The sequence below is a fragment of the Schistocerca serialis genome, chromosome 12, assembly GCF_023864345.2.
Source record: "Schistocerca serialis cubense isolate TAMUIC-IGC-003099 chromosome 12, iqSchSeri2.2, whole genome shotgun sequence".
Taxonomy (NCBI): Eukaryota; Metazoa; Arthropoda; class Insecta; order Orthoptera; family Acrididae; genus Schistocerca; species Schistocerca serialis.
The window spans coordinates 170,475,704-170,501,953 of NC_064649.1; the positions used below are offsets into that span (position 1 = coordinate 170,475,704).

Here is a 26,250-nt window from a genome sequence, read left to right on the forward strand (position 1 = left end):
AATGTTGCATTAAAATCTCATTAGCAGTACCTGTACATGTTCCAAGTATGTAAGCCTGATAGTCGTTACGTAATCATGCAACTAACAAGCAAGAATGTACAAATAACAACATTGCGTCGTCTGTTGACTATAACAATGCATTCGTAATTTCTGTTTAAATAAGTTCTCTTGGTTCTTGACTGGATATTTAACTTCAAACATTGTTGCATGTTAACAGTTTCTTAAGTCTGACAAAGCATACTAGAAATGTGAAGTGAAAAGTTTTATGGCAAAGACAAAGTTAAAAAGCAGATTATCTCTCAATAAATGGTTTTACATGTGAAATGTGGTGTAAACCTTTACTCTTCCTAGTACGCAGAGTTTCAGCTTCAATGCAATTATCATGCGGTATACGTCGTTAAACAATACTGGAATTTTTCTTAATGTTAGCGTCTATGTCATTTTTCTCTGAGCCAGCCGGCGCAAGCGGCTGCCTGCGGTGCGAGTCATTGTCTGTCCCTTTGTTGGCGCGCGTCGTTATTGGGATTAGGAGACCTAGCTTCTACAAATTCACGTTGTCGAAAGTGCCCTGCTCTGTTTGAATCCCGCCAGTTCTGATGCAATTCAGGTCTGTCGTTACGAGTATATCGTCTGCCGTCATGTCGGTAGGTTCCGTAGTTTCTTCCTTGTCCGTCACGTGGTGGAGAATTTCTCCCTGAATCGTAACTGCGCGCTGGACCGTTGCGTCTAAAGTTATTATGTCTCCCTTGATAATAATTATTTTGGTTCCCATATTGTCTGTTTCTCTGATTGTCTCTGTGATAGTCATTACTGCGGAGAGGTGATCTTTCCCTGTAATTATTACTACTCTGCCAACGGTTGTCGTACGGGTGGTGTCTATTTTGGTCACGATTTGCGTTGTAAGAATAGACCTGTCGTGTCCAGTTATTGTTTCTGTCGTCACGGAATTGTGACGGATGTGACCTGTAGTGATTGTTTTCCCGTTTTCGCATCCCGCGACTGTCTGTGTCAATTTCTAATTCTTGTAAGAGTCCCTGAAAAGCTTCAATGTCGTCTTTGCAACGTCCTGCTAAAATAATATGTCGTAAATGTTCAGGCAATTTGAGTAAGCAAATTCGGATGAGTTCTGAGGGGCTGTATGGGTTTGACAGGTACTGATTCTTGTGCAACATGTCTTCAAAATATTTCACAAGACGGGAAAATTCAGATTGTTCAAAGTGTTTCATCATCATGATGCTATGTTTTACTCGGTCTTGTGTAGCTTGAGACCAATATGCTGAGAGGAAGGCATGGTAAAATTCTCCTTCACTGTGACAATCGTGAATGACCGATCGCATTCTTACAGCTGGTTCATTCTCTAAATAGCCACACATAAATTCTAATCTGTGTTCTAAAGACCAGTTGGGAGGAAAACAATGAGAGAATTGATGGAGCCATGCTTGTGGATGAATGTCGTTGCCAGAATTCTTAAATGTTTTGAATTTACGTGTAGTAATGAACGGCTTATAGTCAAAGTCATCATGTCGGCGAGTCGCATATCGGTCATTGTTACGTCGTTTCGGCGGTTCCATTTCAAAATTCGGTGCACCTTGCCAATTTCTTTCATAATTTCCGAAATGCGCTGTGTTATTATTTTGTGGCTGTTCCGTATTTCTATGTCCCTCTTCCCGTATTGGGGCGCGAGTGTCCTCTGAAATACGTAATTCTTGTACTACCTGTGTCAGCTGATCTTGTACTTTGCGGATTTCTCTTTGGTGTTGCGTATTAATTTGATTCTGATTTTGTTTGAATTTCCTAATTTGTTCGCACTCTTCTGTGTCATTAAAGACTACAGGTTTTGTGTCATTCAGATTATCATCTACGTTCGTAGATAAATTATTTAGCTGATCCGAAAGTTCAACTACTTTCTCTGATAAAGCACTAATTTTCTCCATGTGTCTTTCTACTGTGTCCTTTAAGTTTTCCTGAGTTTTTGCAAGTTCCGTAACCGAATCGGTAGACGCAACTGAGTCAATTTTAGCTTGCAAGGTCTCATGATTTTCATGAACAATAATTTGCAGTTCTTTTATGGCTGCTTCGTGATTCTGTAATGCATTTTCATGCCGCGAAAAAATAGGTTGAAAATGCTCACAAATTTGAGTTTTTACGTCATTACAGACTTTTTGACATTTCGATTCAATGTTATGTAACTCAGTAGTTAAATCTTCACGCGTTTGTTCAAGAGTTTGTTCCAATGAGTCTAACTGTTGAAGCTGCTGCTGTGTTTGTCTCTGATTTTGTTCCAATGTGTCTAACTTTTGAAGATTTTGTTCCATTGCGTCTAACTTTTGAAGATTTTGTTCCATTGTGTCTAACTTTTGAAGATTTTGTCCCATTTGTTTCTGATTTTGTTCAAGCGTTGTGTCTAACTTTTGTAGCCTTTGTCCCATTTGTTGCATTAACTGTAATAACAGTGCACTGGTGTCTGAAACATATTCCTCAGTGCTATTCGGCAGCGCATTTGAACCGGCAATATTCGCATTTTGTAAAGCAGAAAATGTGTCTTGATTTATTTGAGAAAACGGTGAGGACGCAAAACCTGAATCTACAGTATTTGCAAGATTGTGTCCTGTCATTTCGGAATCCTGAGGCGAGCTGTTGCCGACCGATCGATCGATAACGCTTCCCTGTTCACTAATTGTTTCACTGCCTACACTATTATTTACAGCCCGCTCCATTTCCCTATGCACAATTACCAAATTACTACTTTGAACATTAGTTAATTCATTACTCTGCGGCGCTAACACACTGCTTTCGTCTTCACTGTCATTTCTCAGTTTACTTTGAAGCCTAGTATTACGTTTTTCACACGCAATTATTGTCACAATATTTCACACGACAACACGGAAATACACAATTTGAAGAGCAAAAATAAGAGAAGACATTAACATAGCACTGAAAATAATATCTAGTTAATTGCAAGCGCAGCAGCGAAATACTTGGTGCAAATCTACATGCATGCCACAACTGTTTTACTGTACAACAATGAAAGACTGCAACTACAAAGGAGATTCTCTCTACAATTACGCGCTAGCAATAAACAAAATCTACACTAATTACACAAACTACAAGAAAAAAATCAGAAGATTCCAGTGAGGTATCCTCGGCTAAGGGTCGACATACGAAACGTCCCCTTTGAACAATTATAACCTGACACACAATATTTTTAGCGCAACGCATTCTGACTTTCAAAAATCCCTACAAAAGAATGGCCCTGACTAACATTAAACTATACCTTCCAGAAATCACTTAACTCACAAAAATCTTCATTACTCGAACTACTGCAATACAGCGAGCACCACTAGTGCCAGCTAAATAAAAGATTCAAACTACGGAAGGCACTAACTACTGATAGGGATAGTTAGCAAATGAAAGATATTAATTTACCTTAATAGTCATAATATATATAGCAGTTCATGACAAATTACAAAACTCCGCCATCTCTCTCCCCACATCCACCACTGCTGGCGGCTCACCTCCAACTGCGCAACGCTACGCGCTGTTCACAGCCAGCTGCCTAACACTACAATGGCGAGTATTACAACAATGCAAAGCAGCCACAGACTGCACACAGCACAGCCAGTGATTTTCATACAGAGGTGGCGTTACCAATAAAAAAACCTAAACAGCCTACTTACAGAAGTTATGTATTCCACTCAGGACGGTGGAAGCGACTAGGCACATCGCGTGCACTGCAGTCTTAGTACAAACGAGATCAGTGACACCTCATCTGTGGTAACACAGAGGAGGTTTGAAGGAGAGAAATTTTCGAGGTAAGGGATTTGTCAAACACATGCAGATCCCTCTTGATAACTATCTCTCTTTTCGTTTTTTTCGTTCTGTGGCCGGCCGCGGTGGCCGTGCGGCGCAGCAGTCCGGAACCGCGGGACTGCTACGGTCGGAGGTTCGAATCCTGCCTCGGGCATGGATGTGTGTCATGTCCTTAGGTTAGTTAGGTTTAAGTAGTTCTAAGTTCTAGGGGACTGATGACCTAAGATGTTAAGTCCCATAGTGCTCAGAGCCATTTGGACCATTTTCTTTCTTTCTTTTTTTTCCGACTCGCCTTGTGAAACGCTGGTATGCAAAACCCAAAGATTTAAAGTAACTTTCGCATGCCGTGTCATTACCATTTAGCATGGCCAGATAAAACCTCCACGATACGCGCAAAGAACTGAAAGAGTATAGTAAAGAAGGTAGCGTAATATATGAAAAGCAACAAACAAGCACCAAAGTTTTTTAACACAAAATATGGAAAAATAAAAAAAGGGCTTCTCAGTTTAAATATACTTTGGGGGGAAATCATACAAGAAAGCGGCCTGGAAAAATCTGCAAAGGAAGATCGCTGTCAAAAAAAAAAAAAAAAAAAAAAAAAAAAAAAAAAAAAAAAAAAAACACAAAAAACAAAAAAAAATATGCGTTCAGATTAACGCAAAATATTTATAATAAAAAGTCACTTTCTACATTCAGTAAACGTAGTCATTGCGGCACTTTAATCAAACCTGAATGTACATTTTTTGTAAATAAAATCGCCTTTTCCTGCTGCCACTTAATTTATTTTTCCCAGACGCGTTTCGCCTTTTTCTTGTTCCAAGGCATCATTACTGGGATCTTCAATGATACAGTTTTGTTATTTTCAGATTATCAAACAGTTCACGTCACGATTTTTTATGTTAAAAAGTAATGACTTTCGATTTGCTGTAATCTGCGTTTCCTCTCATCTGCTCTGGAGGTCGCACTACCACTTTATTACCGACGCAGATGACGGCAAATCGTAAGTAATTACTTTGTAACATAAAAAATCGCGATGTGAACTGTTTGATAATCTAAAAATAACAACACTGTATAGACCCCACTGACGATGCCTTAGAACAAGAAAAAGGCGAAACGTGTCTGGGAAAAATAAATTAAGTGGCAGCAGGAAAAGGTGGTTTTATTTAGAAAACAAGTATTTCTACGCTCGCTGCCGAGGATCGACGCAGAAACAAACTTGTTAAACCCGAATGTCTTTATGGAGCAGAAACTTTAATTTTAAATAGGAAGAGGGATATTGAAGAATTTCAAAAGAATGAAAGAAAGAAAGATTATTGGGAAAATTAGGCCCCAAAATTACTAACAGAGAAATTTATGGGCTGAGAAGTAATAAGGAAATAGAAGAATGCACAGATATACATGGTGACATGAGAAAACAAAGACTTACATGTTATGTAATAATAACACGAACACGCTAAAGACAAAAGAAAAAATAATGAGCGTTTTAACAGATGATTTACTGTCAATCAATGCAAAATATCAACAACTTCTGAGGAAGTATCAAGAGCTGGAAACGAAATATAAAGCAGTGGATAGGAATTATCGCCTAACTCAAGAGAACGCCGTTGTTAATGGTCATCCCACTACTACATGTAAGTACAGCCCCAGTGATACCGTTATCAAACAAACTCTCAGCACTGGTAGCGGATTGTGGTGACACAACAGACATAAACGAACCACAAAGTAATCACAAAACTCCCTCTAAAGAACCAAAAAAGAACATGCCAACCTTAAGATGCATCAAAGGGCTCCTTCTGTATGCCGACAGTCACGGAAAAGATCTATCCGAAAGTTTTCACGCAAGTATACGTTCAAAGCATTCAGTTTTCGTGGTGATCAAGCCTGGTGCAATGTTAAATGCAGTGGTGGAGAATATTACAACAGAAACAAGTCAATTGAACAAAGACGCTCACGTTGTGAAAGTAGGCGGCGGCAACGACGAATACAAAAACGAAAGCTAGACATCCCTGCGGTGTTTCCGTAACATAGGCCCATTACCAAAACCATTTCAAACGAACATCGTCATCACAAACGTGCCAGTGCGACATGATTTACCACTGTGGTCGTGTAGAATCAAAGAGATTCGACACTACAATTCCGAGCTAAAGAAACTGTGTGATAAATTTAGCCATATACATTTGATATACTTAAGTAAGATGTGTCGTGATGAACACATGAAACACGGATCCCACTTAAACAGGAAATGGAAGGCCAAGCTAGTTTCCCACATAAGCAAACTGTGCGAGAAAGACAGTGTGGAGAAAGCTCCAATTGCTCCGGGCTACAACCACGAGACTTTCTTAGAATAAAGGACCATAATAATAGTTTTCAGGGATGTATTTCGGATATGACTGAGTCCCGTTCACGCAAAGAAAAGCCAGGCTGTGAAATAAGTGATCAGTCATTGCAGGACAGTTCTAAAAAACCAGTATATGCAAAATGTCGTAAGAAGTGTAACTCAAACAATTTTGATTCGTGCAAGATGGTAAATAAACAAGAAGGGTAACACCTTTAAAGTTAATGCACTTAAATGTGCAATATCTCAGAAACAAACTAGACATACTACAAATATTCATAGAGGAACACTTGCCACATGTGCTAGTAATAACGGAACATGGGCTAAAATGCAGTGAAATAATATATTATAGATTAGAAGGCTACATACTAGCAAATAGTTATTGTGGGCAAACCATAAAAGTGGTGGTGTGGCAGTTTATGTTAATAAGGATATAGAAGCAAAAAAAAATTTCCTTTCTTGAACATCACACCAAAGAAGGATCAATTGAAATGACAGATATTGTACTCCACAGTAGTCATCTTAAGTTAATAAAGCATAAAGTGATTGGATTATGTACGCCACCAAATTCTGGTGTAATGCTGTTTATGGATAAACTTAGTAGTATTGTTGCTCAAGCCGGTTCTAATGACCTAACTGTATTAGGTGACTTTAGTATGGATGCAAACTCAAACAGCATAGTAAACTTGAAGCTCAGTGATGTACTGACCTCATACAATCTTGTAACTATAGTGAAGTCTGCTGAGAGGCACCCACATGCCTTGCTCATACTGTGGCATCAAGCAGTCAGGCCTGCAAGATGAGTGGTCTGCCAAGCGAGTGGACTCATTCTTATTTATCGAGTAACATGAACTCTCGTACTCACACTTAAGTTACAAGTTATCCTCCTATATGATTAATACGCAACGGAAACATGCATCTCACTATCAGTGATTTACAGAACTCTGACTGTACACTACGCACTGGCAATACCACATTTTCTTTCTTTTTTTATTTAACGGCTTTTGTCAACACGTGGCCACCGCACTGAATATGAGTGGCGCACACATTATAAATTCGGGACATCATCACAACATACAATTCGAAGGAAAAGTCCACCAATCTTTTTCTTTTCACTATCTGATTTATTCCGATAAATTCTCTTAACCTAAACACACAAATTCTATAACCTACAACAATAACACATGAGAAATTCCGCCCAGTGGGCATGGCTTTATATTGGTGAATCTCTATACTATGGTCTCGTAATTACTTTTAACGCTACAGTGCACTTTCTGGATAGGATGGTGGGTCTTTTATTATTTCTCACACTTCGACTCTCTCAATCATCATCACGAAACTATCCTCCAGACCGAGCAGTACAGAAGGAACAAGCATAACCCACTAATCTTTTGGAACTACCTTGCTACTCTCCCATGCAAACCACACATACCCAAATTACATGACATACATCACACTGCAATAAGAAATATAAAACACTAAATAGTCACAACACTATCACTTTCAGCTTTCCCACTTCAATTAATATTTATCCCAGTTTCTCACGACACTGCCCCACTTCGTAATTCTACTTTCCTACTATGAACTCTGGAGATATATGCACGCCTTCCTGTGCGATGCAAGCCAAGTGGCGTTGCTGGATAGACGGCCGACTCACCTTGCTTCTCTCTCAGAGTTTGAATCTAGAGTCACACGGAATCATATCACGCGAAGTAATATTAAGAACGTATTCATCACACACGCGAGTCCTCAACTGATACCATGAACGAGTACTTCTCTTTATCTTTTGTCTCATACACAGATTGAGACTCACACAGTACTCACCACGTGGAAGTACTCGTCTCTAATTTCAAGTCCTGCACACGCCATTTCTTAAATATTTCAACTTATGGTACACACGCTATTTCTTAAATACACTCCTGGAAATTGAAATAAGAACACCGTGAATTCATTGTCCCAGGAAGGGGAAACTTTATTGACACATTCCTGGGGTCAGATACATCACATGATCACACTGACAGACCCACAGGCACATAGACACAGGCAACAGAGCATGCACAACGTCGACACTAGTACAGTGTATATCCACCTTTCGCAGCAATGCAGGCTGCTATTCTCCCATGGAGACGATCGTAGAGATGCTGGATGTAGTCCTGTGGAACGGCTTGCCATGCCATTTCCACCTGGCGCCTCAGTTGGACCAGCGTTCGTGCTGGACGTGCAGACCGCGTGAGACGACGCTTCATCCAGTCCCAAACATGCTCAATGGGGGACAGATCCGGAGATCTTGCTGGCCAGGGTAGTTGACTTACACCTTCTAGAGCACGTTGGGTGGCACGGGATACTTGCGGATGTGCATTGTCCTGTTGGAACAGCAAGTTCCCTTGCCGGTCTAGGAATGGTAGAACGATGGGTTCGATGACGGTTTGGGTGTACCGTGCACTATTCAGTGTCCCCTTGACGATCACCAGTGGTGTACGGCCAGTGTAGGAGATCGCTCCCCACACCATGATGCCGGGTGTTGGCCCTGTGTGCCTCGGTCGTATGCAGTCCTGATTGTGGCGTTCACCTGCACGGCGCGAAACACGCATACGACCATCATTGGCACCAAGGCAGAAGCGACTCTCATCGCTGAAGACGACACGTCTCCATTCGTCCCTCCATTCACGCCTGTCGCGACACCACTGGAGGCGGGCTGCACGATGTTGGGGCGTGAGCGGAAGACGGCCTAACGGTGTGCGGGACCGTAGCCCAGCTTCATGGAGACGGTTGCGAATGGTCCTCGCCGATACCCCAGGAGCAACAGTGTCCCTAATTTGCTGGGAAGTGGCGGTTCGGTCCCCTACGGCACTGCGTAGGATCCTACGGTCTTGGCGTGCATCCGTGCGTCGCTGCTGTCCGGTCCCAGGTCGACGGGCACGTGCACCTTCCGCCGACCACTGGCGACAACATCGATGTACTGTGGAGACCTCACGCCCCACGTGTTGAGCAATTCGGCGGTACGTCCACCCGGCCTCCCGCATGCCCACTATACGCCCTCGCTCAAAGTCCGTCAACTGCACATACGGTTCACGTCCACGCTGTCGCGGCATGCTACCAGTGTTAAAGACTGCGATGGAGCTCCGTATGCCACGGCAAACTGGCTGACACTGACGGCGGCGGTGCACAAATGCTGCGCAGCTAGCGCCATTCGACGGCCAACACCGCGGTTCCTGGTGTGTCCGCTGTGCCGTGCGTGTGATCATTGCTTGTACAGCCCTCTCGCAGTGTCCGGAGCAAGTATGGTGGGTCTGACACACCGGTGTCAATGTGTTCTTTTTTCCATTTCCAGGAGTGTATTTCAACTTATTGTAAACACGCTAGTAATTCAGCTTAACTTAAGCACACGGAAGTATTTCAACTTATTGCTACACTTGGTTTCATTGTGACCGTTGGTCACTTCTGAAGATTACTACAATCCCATTAATATTACCTGCCTGACATTTAATTCTCCCCACAAAAGTTCCTGAAATAGAGAAATTATTATTTCAAACTATTCTTAAATATTCCACATGCATACCATGTCTCCACTCTTTAGTCGTTACGGAGCACAGCTAAAACAGGTCTTAACAGCACAAGATCCAGCGGCAGAGTGCTGAAACATGGCCGTTCTCCAGGTCATCTCGCACCTAACTCGAGGTGGGGGAAGACCATGCTACCGTATTGGTCAGCCACATTTCAGGCGCTCAAAGCTCAGGTAAATTTCATCTCTTTGGTCCCACCAAAGGTGGCCACAGGATCGTCTCAAAGATGATCATATATTCACATTCACTATCTGCGGTTAGCAGACGACCATACATTCATTCATTTCACAGATCTCACCAAACTGGATGTAGGGATTTACTTTGTGGGAGTGCACATGTGATCAATTAAAAAATAAATTGTCATTCTTTCCCACACTGGTATCCGGCTTCGCTGTATTAATTGAAATTGAGTTATTTTACAAAAAAAATGTGTTGTTCTGACAAAAATAATGAAGTATGTTGTACCTATTTTCAATGTCGCGCGGTACTGTACCATTTCACTGACACCAGAGTTCCACTAGAATAGAGTTCCACTAGAATAGATTATGCTGTAATCAACAAAGATGTTATAGATAAGGTAAATTACAGTAACTTAGATTTTCTTTATTCTGACCACTTCTGTCAGGTGACAGAATACATAAATTCAGTTGTGCCTAAAATAACAAAAATTATGCTTCAGAAACGAATGCTGAATACGTCAAATATTGATGCTCTTAAAGACAAACCAGCGAATGAGAAATGGGATTCTGTGTACCAGGTAAAAGGATCGGATGAGAAACGGAATGAATTCTATTCAACCCTACTGCATCATTATGAATATAGTTGTCCAGCCAGAGAAATCCAGAAGGTAGTTAAACACTGTCAGAATGGAAGTAATCCTAGACTAAAACTCCCACCAAATCTGATTAGGCTCAGGCAGCAAGTACATCATCTAAACCAGCTTTATAAAGGTACTGCTATGCAGGTTTTCAAGGAAAAATACAATAGGGCCAAGCAAACTTTTAAAACTGAAATTGTTAACCTAAGGAAGCAGATTGACAGCAATCCACGAGAGAGAGAAAGAGAATCAGGAGTGCGCTCGTCTTAAATGTTAATTTTCTTTTTTCGTTCCAGGTATGTCAACCGCTCACAGTCCTCTTGCAAGTAAACCAGGTGGCTGGAACAAAGTAAGGTAGGAGGAGTAAGTTCTTACTAGCACAATATAGCGGTTATCGCTTTTCAGTATTCTAAACTTTCGTCCTCACATTGCTCTTCTGTAGTCGTGGATCCCCATACGTCATAAAAAGCTGTCATCATTTATATATACAGGGTGAGTCACTAACTGTTGCCACCAAGAATAAATCCGAAAGTATGACAGTAGCTGAAAAGTTTGTGCGAGAAATTTTGCATGGGACAACGGGGGCCATAATATGACGTTCGTTCTTTGTTGCTAGGCGACGTCGCGTCAGAGATATGAAAGTCAACTACGTTGTTTTTTTTTTTTAATGGGATGCTATAGCTTGCTACTTATTGTCTGATAGCGGCTATCGAGACGAATCCAATGATGTGTAACAGTAAGGTCTTTGAAGGTCAACGAAGGTCACAAAGGTGGCATGAACGTCCATTTACAGGTGTTCGAAATGATGACCATTGGTATAAATGCCGTGCTGCGATCTTCTTATCATGCATTGAGTGGTATTCCTTACCACTTCGGCACTTATCGAAGCACACGCTCTGACACGCGTGTATCGTGTAAATAGTAAATATTCGTCGAATACGGCTTATCCATCTAACGTGCCATTGACATGTAAACACCATTCGACGGTTTCGTAAGACAACACTAATAGGAACGGTAAGTCTAGTATCGTCGAATCAAGCGAATGGGAATGATGTATTCCTTCTAAGAACAAGTCGATATGCTTCTCATTTACGGAGAATGCCAATGGCATTAAGTGAGAGCTGGAGACTTATACGCTGAAAGATATCCTCAACGTATTCACTCTACACGTCGATATTTAAATATGTGTATGATAGATTGAGGACAACTGTATCTGTAATGCATCGGAAACATATCCGACAAAAGAAAGTTACTAACGAGGAAACGGAAATTGGTACTCTTGCCAATGTGGTTCGAGATCCTTGCGTCAGTTCGCGTCAAATCGCAATGGATTGACGCGGCGTACTGTTCTGCATCGCCATAAATATCATCTTTACCGTATCAGTCTCCACCAAGTATTAACTGTATTAACTGGTACGGGATTGTTTGCGTCGCTTTGAATTCTGCCGATAGGCTCATCTTCAGATTCAGAAGGATGACACATTTATTAATTCGATTTTATTTACTGACTAGGCTACATTCACGAACCATGTAAATGTTAATTTGCGTAACATACGTTATTAGGCAGCTGAAAATCCATGTTGGCTGCGGCAAATTGCATACCATAAACCGTGGTCGGTAAATGTATGGTGTGGCATTCTGAAGGACGGAATCCCCCTATTTCATCGAAGGAAATCTTAATGGTAGGAAGTACACTACATTCCTGCAAGAAACATTAGGGCTGTTATTGGAAGGAATACCTTCAGCCACCCCTGGTGGCCGAGCGGTTCTAGGCGCTACAGTCTGCAACCGCGCGACCGCTACGGTCGCAGGTTCGAATCCTGCCTTGGGCATGGATGTGTGTGATGTCCTTAGGTTAGTTAGGTTTAAGTAGTTCTAAGTTCTAGGGGACTGATGACCTCAGAACTTAAGTCCCATAGTGTTCAGATCCGTTTGAACCATTTTTTGAATACCTTTAGGAAGAGGAAACAGAATGTGGTATGAACACGATGGGTGTCCCCACAATTTTCGCTGACGGCTACAAATGAGTTGGAGAGACAATTCCCAAATCGTTGGATTGGACGCGGAGGAGATGTGTCGTGGCCGGCTCGTTCTCCAGACTTGATGCCTTTGGATTTTTTCTTGTGGGGATTTGTAAAAGATATTGTTTATAAAGACGTTCAAACTACACCTGAAGATATGCGAAAGAGAATTGTCGGAGCATGTGCTTCAATAATTGCCGATGTGATAAGGAATACCACCAATCCACGATAAGAAGATTGCAGCATTGCATTGATACCAATGGTAATCATTTCGAACACCTTCTGTAAATGGACGTTCGCGTCGCCCCTTTGACTTTCGTTGACCTTCAAAGACCTTACTGTTACACGTCATTGCATTCGTCTCGATAGCCGCTAAGAAAGTAAGTACCAAACTATAGCATCCCCTAAAAAAAAGCAGTTGCCCTTCATATCTCTGACGCCACCCCACCTAGCAACGTCATTTTATGGCCTCCGTTGCCCCATGCAACATCTGTCCCACCAACTTCTCAGCTACTATCACACTTTTCAGATCTATTTTAGGTGGCAACAGTTAGTGACTCAACCTGTATATAGCGGATAGGGCCGGATACACAAAACTGCTACAGATACCATATAGGGTCCAGCACCTAAGAACGAAAGTAAAGTCTGTACGATAATGTCAGTGTCCATGCAGCTTCCACCCCGCATACGCTAAAGACCCAAAGAAACTGGTACACCTGCCTAATATCGTGTAGGGCCGCCGCGAGCGCGCACAAGTGCCGCAACACGACGTGACATTGACTCGACTAATATCTGGAGTAGTACTGGAGGGGACTGACACCACGAATCCTGCAGGGCTGCCCATAAATCCGTGAGAGTCCGATGGGGTGGAGGTCTCTTCTGAACTGCACTTTGCAAGGCATCCCAGATATAATAATATTGATGTCTGTGGAGTTTGGCGGCCAGCAGAAGTGTTTAAACTCGGAAGAGTGTTCCTGGGGTCATAGCGTAGCAATTCTGGACGTGTGGGGTGTCACGTTGTCCTGCTGGAATTGCCGAAGTCCGTCGGAACGCACAGTGGACAGGGATGGATGCAGGTGATCAGACAGGACGCTTACGTGCGTGTCACATGTCAGAATCGTATCAGGACGTATAAGGGGTCCCATATCACTTCAACTGTACACTACCTACAAGTTAGAGAGCCTGCACCATCTTGAACTGTGCAGGGTCCATGAATTCGACAGACCGTGTCCATGCCCGTACGCGTCCCAACGCTCGACACGATTCGAAACGAGGCTCGACCGACCAGGCAACATGATTCTAGTCATCAACAATCCGGTGTTGCTGTCGACGGGCCCAGGCGAGGCGTAAAGCTTTGTGTCGTACAGTCATCAGGGGTACACGAGAAGGCGTTCTGCTGCGAAAGCCCATATGGATTATGTTTCTTTGAATGGTTCGGATGCTGACACTTGTTGATGGCCCAGCATTGAAACCTTGTGTCACGTTGAACGATTCTCTTCAGTAGTTGTCGGTCCCGTTCTTGCAGGATCTTTTTCCGGTCGCAGCGATGTCGCAGATTTCATGTTTTATCGGATTCCTGATATTCACGGTACACTCGTGTGAAATGGTCGAAGGGGAAAATCTCCACTTCATCGCTACCTCGGAGAAGTCCTATCGCTCGTACGCCGTCTATAGCACCAATTTCAAATTCACTTAAATCTCGATAACCTACCAGTGCAGCAGCAGTAAACCATCTAAGAACTTCGCCAGACACTTGTCTTTTATCGGGTGCCGGCCGGTGTGGCCGTGCGGTTAAAGGCGCTTCAGTCTGGAACCGCGTGACCGCTACGGTCGCAGGTTCGAATCCTGCCTCGGGCATGGATGTGTGTGATGTCCTTAGGTTAGTTAGGTTTAATTAGTTCTAAGTCCTAGGCGACTGATGACCTCAGAAGTTGAGTTGCATAGTGCTCAGAGCCATTTGAACCATTTTTTTTTTATCGGGTTTGCCGACCGCAGCGCCGTATTTTGCCTGTTTACATATCTCTGTATTTGAATACGCATACCTATACCAGTTTCTTTGGCGCTTCAGTGTATTTCGAAGAGAAGCAGCAAGCACTCGAGTTCTGTCCGTATACAGATAAACGTAAAAGTAGTCAGTCGAAGAATTATCTCGATCTGCTTACGCTAACAATATTTTGTATGTGGTTTGGTGTCCGTAATTGCACATCTGAAGCCATGTACCAAGTTCGGTAAGTTGTTCATATTTTTTCTTTTGTTTCCTCGGTACTCTGGTCGGTAGCCTAGTTTCACATTTCTAAGTTGTGGCGAATTGTACACGTAATCTTAACAGTTGTTCTAGGAATAACAGCTACTAACGTCAAAACGTTCGCTGAAATAATATCAGTTCTGTTGAATGAAAATCGATTTCTAGTGTGTTGCAAAGCAAAAGAAATTGGTCTTTGGCTCGAATTTCAGTATACCTTAATATTCGAACATCCACGGAAGCCCACATCAGTTTTGGAAGTTTGAAAATGCAGTTACTTTTAGACTTTATTACTGTGGCAAGTTATTACTGTCACTGGAACGACAAAAGAGTAACGGTGACTCTGAGTGCTGTTGCTGAACTAAATACAGATTCAAAGGAATTTTTTTGATGTATAGGAAACTAACGTTTACAAACACTTGGTACCATGTTTTGATTCGTGACAGTGAGACGCGACACGAAATCTGTGGTGTCACCGCCAGACACTACACTTGCTAGGTGGTAGCCTTTAAATCGGCCGCGGTCCATTAGTATATGTCGGACCCGCGTGTCACCACTGTCAGTGATAGCAGACCGAGCGCCACCACACGGCAGGTCTAGAGAGACTTACTAGCACTCGCCCCAGTTGTACAGCCGACTTTGCTAGCGATGCTACACTGACAAATACGCTCTCATTTGCCGAGACGATAGTTAGCATAGCCTTCAGCTACATTTGCTACGACCTAGCAAGGCGCCGTATTCAATTGATATTTATTATGTGAAGCATGTATCATCAAGAGAGATGTTCTATAATTGTGGATTAAAGTTAAGTATTACATCATCTACGTACTTTATTTGCAGTTCTCAAGATATTGTCCTGTTCCAGACCTCACGCCAGTCAGCGTGTAATTAAACGCGTGCATTTCGGCCTCCTCTAGAAACACAGTGTTGGGTCTTCTGCCAACACTACAAAATCAATCCAAAATTTTTTGGCTGTCTCATCGACTAATGGAGAAAAGCGTGCTGCAAATTGCTGGGAGAAAAGAAAAGCAAATAAATGGATTGGGGAACTGATTACAAAGAGATCAATCGAAGCAATTTGTGCAGTGAATTACGTTGGCAATCAGTGACAAATATAATGTGCAATAGTGTAGTGTCAATCAACAGCTCCAGCATTACACCAGTGATGCAAGTGAAGCAGCAAGATGATGATATTGCTGTGATCCACATAATCAACCATAAGGAAGAAAACCAGCAGAAGACATCACTGACTTCGATTTCTAGCCATACACTGCCCCCGTCCTTCCCCCTAAATGCCACACCAGCAGCTACAGTAAAAGACAATGGAAAAAGTTCTAGATTAATCTAGTATCTATGTATGTATGTATAAACGCATGAAAATGAACAGAACATGTTAGAAACGCGTTGCATTATGTTAGATTAAGCAGAAAATAAAAAGTGACTGGTAGCAGAAACTTGAAATAAATAATTATCCTACACAGTCACGGTGCACAAACACAGCCATTATGGCTGAAAATACCTGCAGATGTTACTTCCTATAAAAGGAGGAGAACAAACAAGCTCTATACCTACGTGAATTCGGACTTAGGCTCTTTCTTCTTTACCACATTCCATCACTTACGTTATAGCCTTATTCTTCCGTCATAACGTTATTGTTGTTGTTGTTGTTGTTGTGGTCTTCAGTCCTCAGACTGGTTTGATGCAGCCCTCCAAGCTACTCTATCCTGTGCAAGCTTCTTCATCTCCCAGTACCTACTGCAGCCTACATCCTTCTGAATCTGCTTAGTGTACTCATCTCTTGGTCTCCCTCTACGATTTTTACCCTCCACGCTGCCCTCCAATACTAAATTGGTGATCCCTTGATGCCTCAGAACATGTCCTACCAACCGATCCCTTCTTCTAGTCAAGTTGTGCCACAAATTTCTCTTCTCCCCAATCCTATTCAATACCTCCTCATTACTTATGTGATCTACCCATCTAATCTTCAGCATTCTTCTGTAGCACCTCATTTCGAAAGCTTCTATTCTCTTCTTGTCCAAACTATTTATCGTCCATGTTTCACTTCTATACATGGCTACACTCCATACAAATACTTTCAGAAACGACTTCCTGACACTTAAACCTATATTCGATGTTAACAGATTTCTCTTCTTCAAAAATGCTTTCCTTGCCATTGCCAGTCTACATTTTATATCCTCTCTACTTCGACCATCATCAGTTATTTTGCTCCCCAGATAGGAAAACTCCTTTACTACTTTAAGTGTCTCATTTCCAAATCTAATTCCCTCAGCATCACCCGATTTAATTCGACTACATTCCATTATCCTCGTTTTGCTTTTGTTGATGTTCATCTTATATCCTCCTTTCAAGACTCTATCCATTCCGTTCAACTGCTCTTCCAAGTCCTTTGATGTCTCTGACATAATTACAATGTCATCGGCGAACCTCAAAGTTTTTATTTCTTCTCCATGTTTTTTAATACCTACTCCGAATTTTTCTTTTGTTTCCTTCACTGCTTGCTCAATATAGAGATTGAATAACATCGGGGAGAGGCTACAACCCTGTCTCACTCCCTTCCCAAGCACTGCTTCCCTTTCATGTCCCTCGACTCTTATAACTGCCATATGGTTTCTGTACATATTGTAAATAGCTTTTCGCTCCCTGTAGTTTACCTCTGCCACCTTCAGAATTTGAAAGAGAGAATTCCAGTCAACATTGTCAAAAGCTTTCTCTAAGTCTACAAATGCTAGGAACGTAGGTTTGCCTTTCCTTAATCTAGCTTCTAAGATAAGTCGTAGGGTCAGTATTGCCTCACGTGTTCGAATATTTCTACGGAATCCAAACTGATCTTCCTCGAGGTCGGCTTCTACTTGTTTTTCCATTCGTCTGTAAAGAATTCGCGTTAGTATTTTGCAACCGCGACTTATTAAACTGATAGTTCGGTAATTTTCACATCTGTCAACACCTGCTTTCTTTGGGATTGGAATTATTATATTCTTCTTGAAGTCTAAGGATATTTCGCCTGTCTCGTACATCTTGCTTACCAGATGGTAGAGTTTTGTCAGGACTGGCTCTTCCAAGGCTGTCAGTAGTTTTAATGGAATGTTGTCTACTCCCGGGGCCTTGTTTCGACTCAGGTCTTTCAGTGCTCTGTCAAATTCTTCACGGAGTATCATATCTCCCATTTCATCCTCATGTACGTCCTCTTCCATTTCCATAATATTGTCCTCAAGTACATCGCCCTTGATAGACCATCTATATACTCCTTCCACCTTTCTGCTTTCCCTTTTTTGCTTAGAACTGGGTTTCCACCTGAGCTCTTGATATTCATGCAAGTGGTACTCTTTTCTTCAAACGTTATCCGTTTTAATTAGCGTGGCTTCAAGATGTCCTGCGCTTTCAGCTCCGGTATATCTTAACCGTGCCTACACTTTGGCCGTATATTAGTACAGCTCTGTCTATGAGTCGCCTCTGACTAATTTTGCGAGTACGTTCTAAATAAAGGTGAAATACGGCATGGTCAGAAACAGAGTGAAAAGCTTGTAAGTGTATTGCACAGAAGGTTGTGCTGAGAAGTAATTCTTAGACAAAAAACCCTATACGTTTCGCCGTATCAGAGTTAACTGGCTCTGAAGTTAGCCAGTAAGACTGCTGCACGCGCCACAGGCGCCGTCGCCGCACCAGATCTTCGTTTGGTTTCCTTACTTAACACCGAACAGCAGAGAGGCGGTAGTAAGGATCGAACCCGAGCCCACAGCTCAGCAGTCTCGTGCGCTGTCGTCAGGTTGTTCTTGCGCCCTAGAACAAAACAAAACAACAGCGTTGTCCGCCCCATTTTCGTGTCTGCTCCTCTCCCAGGTTTGTCCTTCCTTCAAAGTTTTATATAATTCTATACAATTCTTCAGCCTTTACAGTCTACCACTGCTTTTTTTGAACATTTCAAACATTAATACTCACTGTACCAACGTATAGGAGGATACAAGATGACTTGGACAGGGTTTGTGATTGGTGTAAAGAATGGCAGCTAACTCTAAATTTAGATAAATGTAAATCAATGCAGATGAATACGAACAAGAAACCCGTAATGTTTGAATACTCCATTAGTAGTGTAGCGCTTGACACAGTCACGTCGATTAAATATTTGGGCGTAACATTGCAGAGCGATATGAAGTGGGACAAGCGTGTAATGGCAGTTGTGGGGAAGGCGGATAGTCGTCTTCGGTTCATTGGTAGAAGTTTGGGAAGATGTGGTTCATCTGTAAAGGAGACCGCTTATAAAACACTAATACGACCTATTCTTGAGTACTGCTCGAGCGTTTGGGATCCCTAACAGCTCGGGTTGAGGGAGGACATAGAAGCAATTCAGAGGCGCGCTGCTACATTTGTTACTGGTAAGTTTGATCACCACGCGAGTGTTGCGAAAATGCTTCAGCAACTCGGGTGGGAATCTCTGGAGGAAAGGAGGCGTTCTTTTCGTGAATCGCTACTGAGGAAATTTAGTGAACCAATATTTGAGGCTGACTGCAGTACAATTTTACTGCCACCAACTTGTATTTCGCGGAAAGACCACAAAGATAAGAGATTAGGGCTCGTACAGAGGCATATAGGCAGTCATTTTTCCCTCGTTCTGTTTGGAAGTGGAACAGGGAGAGAAGATGCTAGTTGTGGTACGAGGTACACTCCGCCACGCACCGTATGGTGGATTGCGGAGAATGGATGTAGATGTAGCTGTAGATGTAGAACGTATTCAGTAACGTCTCTTACCCAGTTGACTAGGGGAAGAGAAGGAGTACTTTATGCCTACCCCAAAAGAAGTAAAACAAAAACAGAATTTGTTAGTAGTTGTTGACAACATACTGTTGACGTGTAAGTAGGACCCCAAATCTGAAAATATTTGATGCATTGTTCATTGTCAAAAGTCACATCTACTACAAAGGTCTGAATTTTTGCATTTAGTTTGTCTCAAAAATTTAAAACATTTGCGGAATCTTGTAAAAGATATCATTAAGAAACAGCAGTATTTTCAAAAGTCCACTCGAAAAGTCGAACCTAAATAGTGACATGTCTGTCGTTAACACTCTGATGCAAATGGTTTTTATTTGTGTAACAGTGTTCCGAATTTATTGATAATTTTTATCACTAAATAAATAAAAATAACATGTGGAAATGTATTAAAACTTGGTTTTCCTGCCGCATTTCTAACTCCGTAGCTTCTTTGTTGGTAATCATCAACACTGGTGACAAGTTTTCCTACAGATGAGGTGTGAAGGAATGCCTCTATACGTACCTTGGACAGGAAACTGCCGGCCGGGGTGGCCGAGCGGTTCTAGGCGCTACAGTCTGGAGCCGAGCGACCGCTACGGTCGCAGGTTCAATTCCTGCCTCGGGCATGGATGTGTGTGATGTCCTTAGGTTAGTTAGGTTTAAGTAGTTCTAAGTTCTAGGGGAGTGATGAGCGCTCAGAGCCATTTGCACCACTTTGAAAGGAAACTTTTGTAAGGAAAATGACCACAGAAATTTAAGCAGTAAACGATTTCTGCCTGATTATGTTCTCACTATGGGCTCAGAAAGCGTCCTCCGAATTTAGTTCCACAAGAGAAAAATTGGTATAGCCCCATCAAGGCAAATTATCAATCTCTGAGATCCCAGACACGCATTCTCTAAAATTTTCTCTTCGCTGTTCCTCTTGTTGAAGACCACTTTTGGTTTTAGGCCAAGAAATGTGGCCAAAGGAAGAATGACTGCGCTCGGGGGATTGCTAGGGAAGAGGTGAGAAGTAAATGTGGATTCTTAGTAGCCCGTACTGATCTAGAAAATGCGGCTGACGGTGTTAGTTGGAGAAAACTCTTCAAGATGTTGGAAGGCTTAAATGTGAACTGGAAAGACAGAACGATATTAACTCTAGCGCTACCAACGCATTTTCCATAATGTGCGTTACCAATGGAGGGTATTTTATGCCCACCATAAAAAATTTTTTTTAAATTCGTTACCGATATTGTTGACTTATACTGACAACACTTTTTAAGAAGGGATTGATGTGTTACTAGGGTCCAGAAAATTAAAATACTTCTAGTAACCAGTGAGCAGTACCAACGCACTTTGAATAACGCTTACTGCTCACCCTATAAAAATGAAAAAAACCTAAAGTTCATTAATTGTTGTTGATTTCTACTCACAACATACTTTTGAAAGAGGCACTTTCAGTAATGCCCACTGCCCACCCAATAAAAATGAAAAAAATGTAAATCTCGTTGATTGTTGTTGACTTGTACTCACAACATACTTTTGAAAGATATACTACATTCTAAGTAGGTTCCTGAACCTGAAAATTTTGAATATGACATGCATTGTGAAATGTGCCATCCGCTACAGAGACTTAAATTTTTGGGTTAAGTTTAACTGAAAAATTTTGAATGTTTATCTAATTGGGAAGAAGAGTTAATTAAAAACGACATACATTTTTTCAAAATTTTAAAATATGAAGTGACTAGATTAGCATTTTTCAAAAGATGGGCGTAAAATACCACGCCTCCTCCCCCCTTTGTATTGCGAGAGTTAATCACAAATACAAATCAGAATGTGAGATCTGATACTTATGCGGAACAATGCAGACACAAAATTAGAAAAGACGTAAAAAAGGGTGCTCACATTCTACGAGGATCTTCAGAGGGAAAACGACTGAATAGAATTTCCATTCATAGCCTACGATTCACAAATAATATTGCCTTAATAGGTAATTATAATAAACTTGCGCAAAATATGCTTTCTACATTTTTTCAGTTATGAAAAAAGATTTAATTTAAAATTAACAGTCTAAAACCAAATGATAATGGTGAGCAACAAGAAGACATACGATACCCTAATGGAAATAAATTAAATGGGGAAAGCAGATAAATTCCTTCACATTGTCTCTGTAATTACAGAAGACAACAGATGCAGCATGCAAATCTGGGAAGAGCGCGTAAATGTGCTTTCAGTGATGAAAAAGGACAAGTCGTTCACCATAGAAAGGAAGAAAGAGCAGTTTTACAGAGGCGCGCTGTGCTAACTGGCCGCGGAAGTAAAGCGCCGAGAAGCGACGGGAAACTGGCTCAGGAGGGAACGGACGGACTGAAAGATGAATCCGATGATGGTGTTCTGAAATGGATCAACGAAAGAAGAAACTTCGTAGTACCAATGAGAAAGATAAAAACAAAACTTTTTGAACATTAATTTATACAAAATATGTTTCCACCACACATATTGGAACGAGAAATTATTGGAAAGAAAATCAAGGAGAGACCATGAAAGAAAATAGTCGACGATGTAATGGAAATAACTAAGTACAAAATCATCAAGCAGTGAAGAAGACAACCAGAAACAGAGGAAAATGATTGCAGCGGCATGGCGTACTCTTCAGACGGCGACGATAATTCTTCTTGTGAAAATTGTTAAGTTCCCGCTCGTGATACACCGTTTTTAATGCAGCATTTTCTGCCATTTTATCTGAGCGCCACGACTATGTGACTGTTTTTACGGGTGGGTCGAAACAAGGGGATTCTGTTGGTTGCTCAGTTGTTTTTCCATGTCGTGTCCTCAAGGTCCGACTGCCTCAGACTTTTACTGTCTTTGATGCAGAATTGTTTGCGATCTTGCGGGCACTGGAGCACATGAGGCATTCTTCCTCTCCTAAATTTCTTGTCTGTTCCGATTCACTCAGTGCCCTTCACTCATTGCAACGTTTGTATCCGGCAGACAAAATTGTCCAGACCATCCAGGATGCCCTCCTCCGACTACAGCGACTGGGGAAGGTTGCTGCTTTCTGCTGGGTTCCGGGGCATGTCGGCATTGCTGGGAATGAAAGGGCAGATCTCGCAGCCGAGGAGGCGTGTCTCGCCCCACAAGTATCTCAGTGTGCTATCCCCTTGCACGCACTCACCTCGCTGTTGAGCTCACGGGTCATGCGTCGGTGGGAGGGTGAGTGGCTGGAAGTGACTGACAATAAGCTCCGTATAGTCGAGCCCACAACGCGTGTGTGGTGTACTTCCTTTCAGCCCCATCGACGGGACGAGGTTCTCCTCACGCGGCTTCGAATAGGCCACAGCCCTATGACGCATGGCTTCCTGCTCCGGCGAGGGGAGCCTCCAATGTGTGGTGCTTGCGGCGTCCAGGTCACTGTGCGCCACGTTTTATTGGATTGCGTTTTATTTTCTGACCAGCGGGTCGCGGCTGACTTTCCAGCGGACCTGCCGTCTGTTTTAGGCAACACTCGGACGAATGCGGTTAAAGTTTTAAAGTTCTGTGCCCTGTCAAATGTTTCTACAAAGATTTTAGGGAGAGGATTTTAATTTGCTCACTGTGTTACAAGCTCACCCATATTTTATGTAAGCGCCAGCCAATAACAATTTCCTGTGACATTCTTGTTGCTATGTTTCCCCTTTCCTTAGGTTTTACTTTCTTATGTAGCATTTTCCTTCTTTTCCTGCTTTCTTTGAGTGTGTGCTTTAGTTTTCTTAGGTCTGTCCACATTCGTTCCTTTTAATGTGTGTCAGGGCGCTGATGACCTCGATGTTGAGCGCCCATAAGCCCCAACACACCACCACCAAAAGGGTAATAAAGGAAAGTTACGTCAAGTGTAGACAGCGAATGATACACTCGAAAAATGTAGTAAAGGAAAGTTAGGTCAAATTCAGACAGCGAATTGAAATTCCGTGAGAAGAAATAGAAGCTTTAGACCTCTACCGAAGAGATAATGTAATTGTGCCAGAGAGAAGAAAGGACTTGGAAGAGCAGTTGAACAGAATGGATAGTGTTTTGAAGAGGGATTACAAGATGAACGTCAACAATAGTAAGCCTAGGATAATGAAATGTAGTAGAGTTAAATCAGGTCACGAATTGTTTCTATTTGGGCAACAAAATAACTGACGGTAGGTGCAGGGGATGTCAAACGCAGCCTCGCAATAGCAAGAAAAACATTTCTGGAAAAAGAAGCAGGAATCTGTTAATATCTAATGTAGCTTTCTGTTATGATATCTTTTGTAAAGGTAGTTGTCTGCAGTGCATCCTTGAACAGAAATAAAACATTGAGGGCAGCATTTTGAAGAACCTCATTTCATTTAAAAACCATGCACGTGATGCTGCCTAAGCTATATGCCCGGGAAAGTATTGCTATAGCCTTCAGTGGCAATAAAATAAAATCTGAAGGCACCGGAAAACCCGTCCGACAACGCGTAATGTATTGTGTTCGCTGACCCGTGCGAATTTCTTGTGTTAACATCAACGTACACACTGTAGCTTATCTGACAGAAAAAATAATCATTTTCTTTACACCGTTTTCTGCTGTAGGACACGAACACCCCGAGAAGCGTTGGCCACAGTCACCGAACATCGTGCGTAGAGAATAACGTAATTTGAAATGTGGACAGCCGTCGAAAACAAATCGGTAACAGCGGTATTTATTCCCAACTAGCTGACGCCGCAGATTTTGTTCAAAAAATGGTTCAAATGGCTCTGAGCACTATGGGATTCAACAGCTATGCTCATCAGTCCCCTAGAACTCAGAACTACTTAAACCTAACTAACCTAAGGACAGCACACAGCACCCAGTCATCACGAGGCAGAGAAAATCCCTGACCCCGACCGAGCGAGGTGGCGCAGTGGTTAGCACACTGGACTCGCATTCGGGAGGACGACGGTTCAATCCCGTCTCCTGCCATCCTGATTTAGGTTTTCCGTGATTTCCCTAAATCGCTTCAGGCAAATGCCGGGATGGTTCCTTTGAAAGGGCACGGCCGATTTCCTTCCCCATCCTTCCCTAACACGAGCTTGCGCTCCGTCTCTAATGACCTCGTTGTCGACGGGACGTTAAACACTGATATCCTCCTCCTCCTCCCTGACCCCGCCGGGAATCGAACCCGGGAACCCGGGCGCAGATTTTGGCCTTTGCAAATGTCAATAAATTTGTTTGTGAGCCTATTGTTAATTTGTGGAAAGCTACTGGAAATGTGTAAACAAAGTCGAAACGAGGAAAAAAACGAATTTTTGAGTGGGCATTGCTTATTAACGATTTTGGCCGTGGGGACTCAATTTCAGGTCGAGTACGTTCGGATGTGCGCCAACGGGAAATTTTACACGCGAGATGAATTCTTACCGCATTACAACGCTGAAGAGGTGGAAATGTGTGATGTGCGTGGAATGTATTAAGATTTTGAATCTTCAAGGTCTCAGTTCAAGTAAGTCACAACTGCAAGTCAACCAAGTAACATATTTTCTTCCGTTAAATTCGAAATCACAATGAATCTCAAGGTGTTTTATTTACATCTCGATTGTAAGATTGATTTTCGAGAAAACAATCAAATCAAGAAACTGCTTTGTTTTGAATGATTTGCTGTGACATCGTTTCGTTCATTGCAGTGCTTCACGATACAGGACTTTTTTTGGCTTGTTGTGTGGCGTGTGAACAAACAAAGCTGATGATATTCCGGTACAGGAACGGGCTACATACAATTAGCCATGCGAGAAGGATGGATTTTTCAGGGTTACTGTCGCACACACTCAATGTCTCCCCTTGTAATATGTCTGTTGTCATTGCGAATGCGAGCCGCGCGGGGACTACAATCACAATTCAACTGGAAGTTAATAACCGAATCAGTTTTTCGTGACATGTAACCGACTGGCTTTATTCGTAATCTGACTGTGTGCTGTCGCCGGCTGAAGTGGCCGAGCGGTTCTGGGCACTACAGTCTGGAACCGCGCGACCGATACGGTCGCAGGTTCGAATCCTGCCTTGGGCATGAATGTGTGTGATGTCCTTAGGTTAGTTAGGTTTAATTAGTTCTAAGTTCTAGGGGACTTATGACCTCAGCAGTTAAGTCCCATAGTGCTCAGAGCCTACGCCGTTTGCGTACTGTCTATTAAACTCAAACAGTAGAATATGTCGGAAATGTTTCGATTTCTCCACTTGGCACTTTATTTTTTAACGTCCACTGCTTCACTCACTATTTCCAAAGGACAAAACGACAAATTGTAAACTCCAATAGCAACAGTGAATTACAAGTAAAAAATGGCAATAGATAAATAAACCTATAACAACCAGAACAGCAAAATGAAAACGAAAACACCAATGTAACTTATCTGTTGGACTGATGACGAAGAAACACAAAAGTAATTTTATTTTAGGTTAGGACGCATATTTCCAGATTTTTGTCCAGGTCTTTCAGATTTTTCGACATGAGTCATTTTCCATGACTGGTTGGTTAATTTGGGGGAGGGGACCAGACAGCGAGGTCATCGGTCCCATCGTATTAGGGAAGGACGGGGAAGGACGGCGGCCGTGCCCTTTCAAAGGAACCGTCCCGGCATTTGCCCGAAGCGATTTACGGAAATCACGGAATATCTAAACCAGGATGCCCGGACGCTGGTTTGAACCGTCGTCCACCCGAATGCGAGTCCATGCCGAGACCATAAGGACAGGAAAAGAATCA

General features: G+C 42.4%; 1 non-coding gene across 1 annotated transcript; it reads left to right on the plus strand.

Moving 5' to 3' along the window:
• Positions 1-24,409: 24,409 nt before the first annotated feature.
• Trnaa-cgc (transfer RNA alanine (anticodon CGC)) lies at positions 24,410-24,482 on the plus strand. Its single transcript has one exon. It is a non-coding gene; the product is annotated as a tRNA-Ala (tRNA).
• Positions 24,483-26,250: the final 1,768 nt, after the last annotated feature.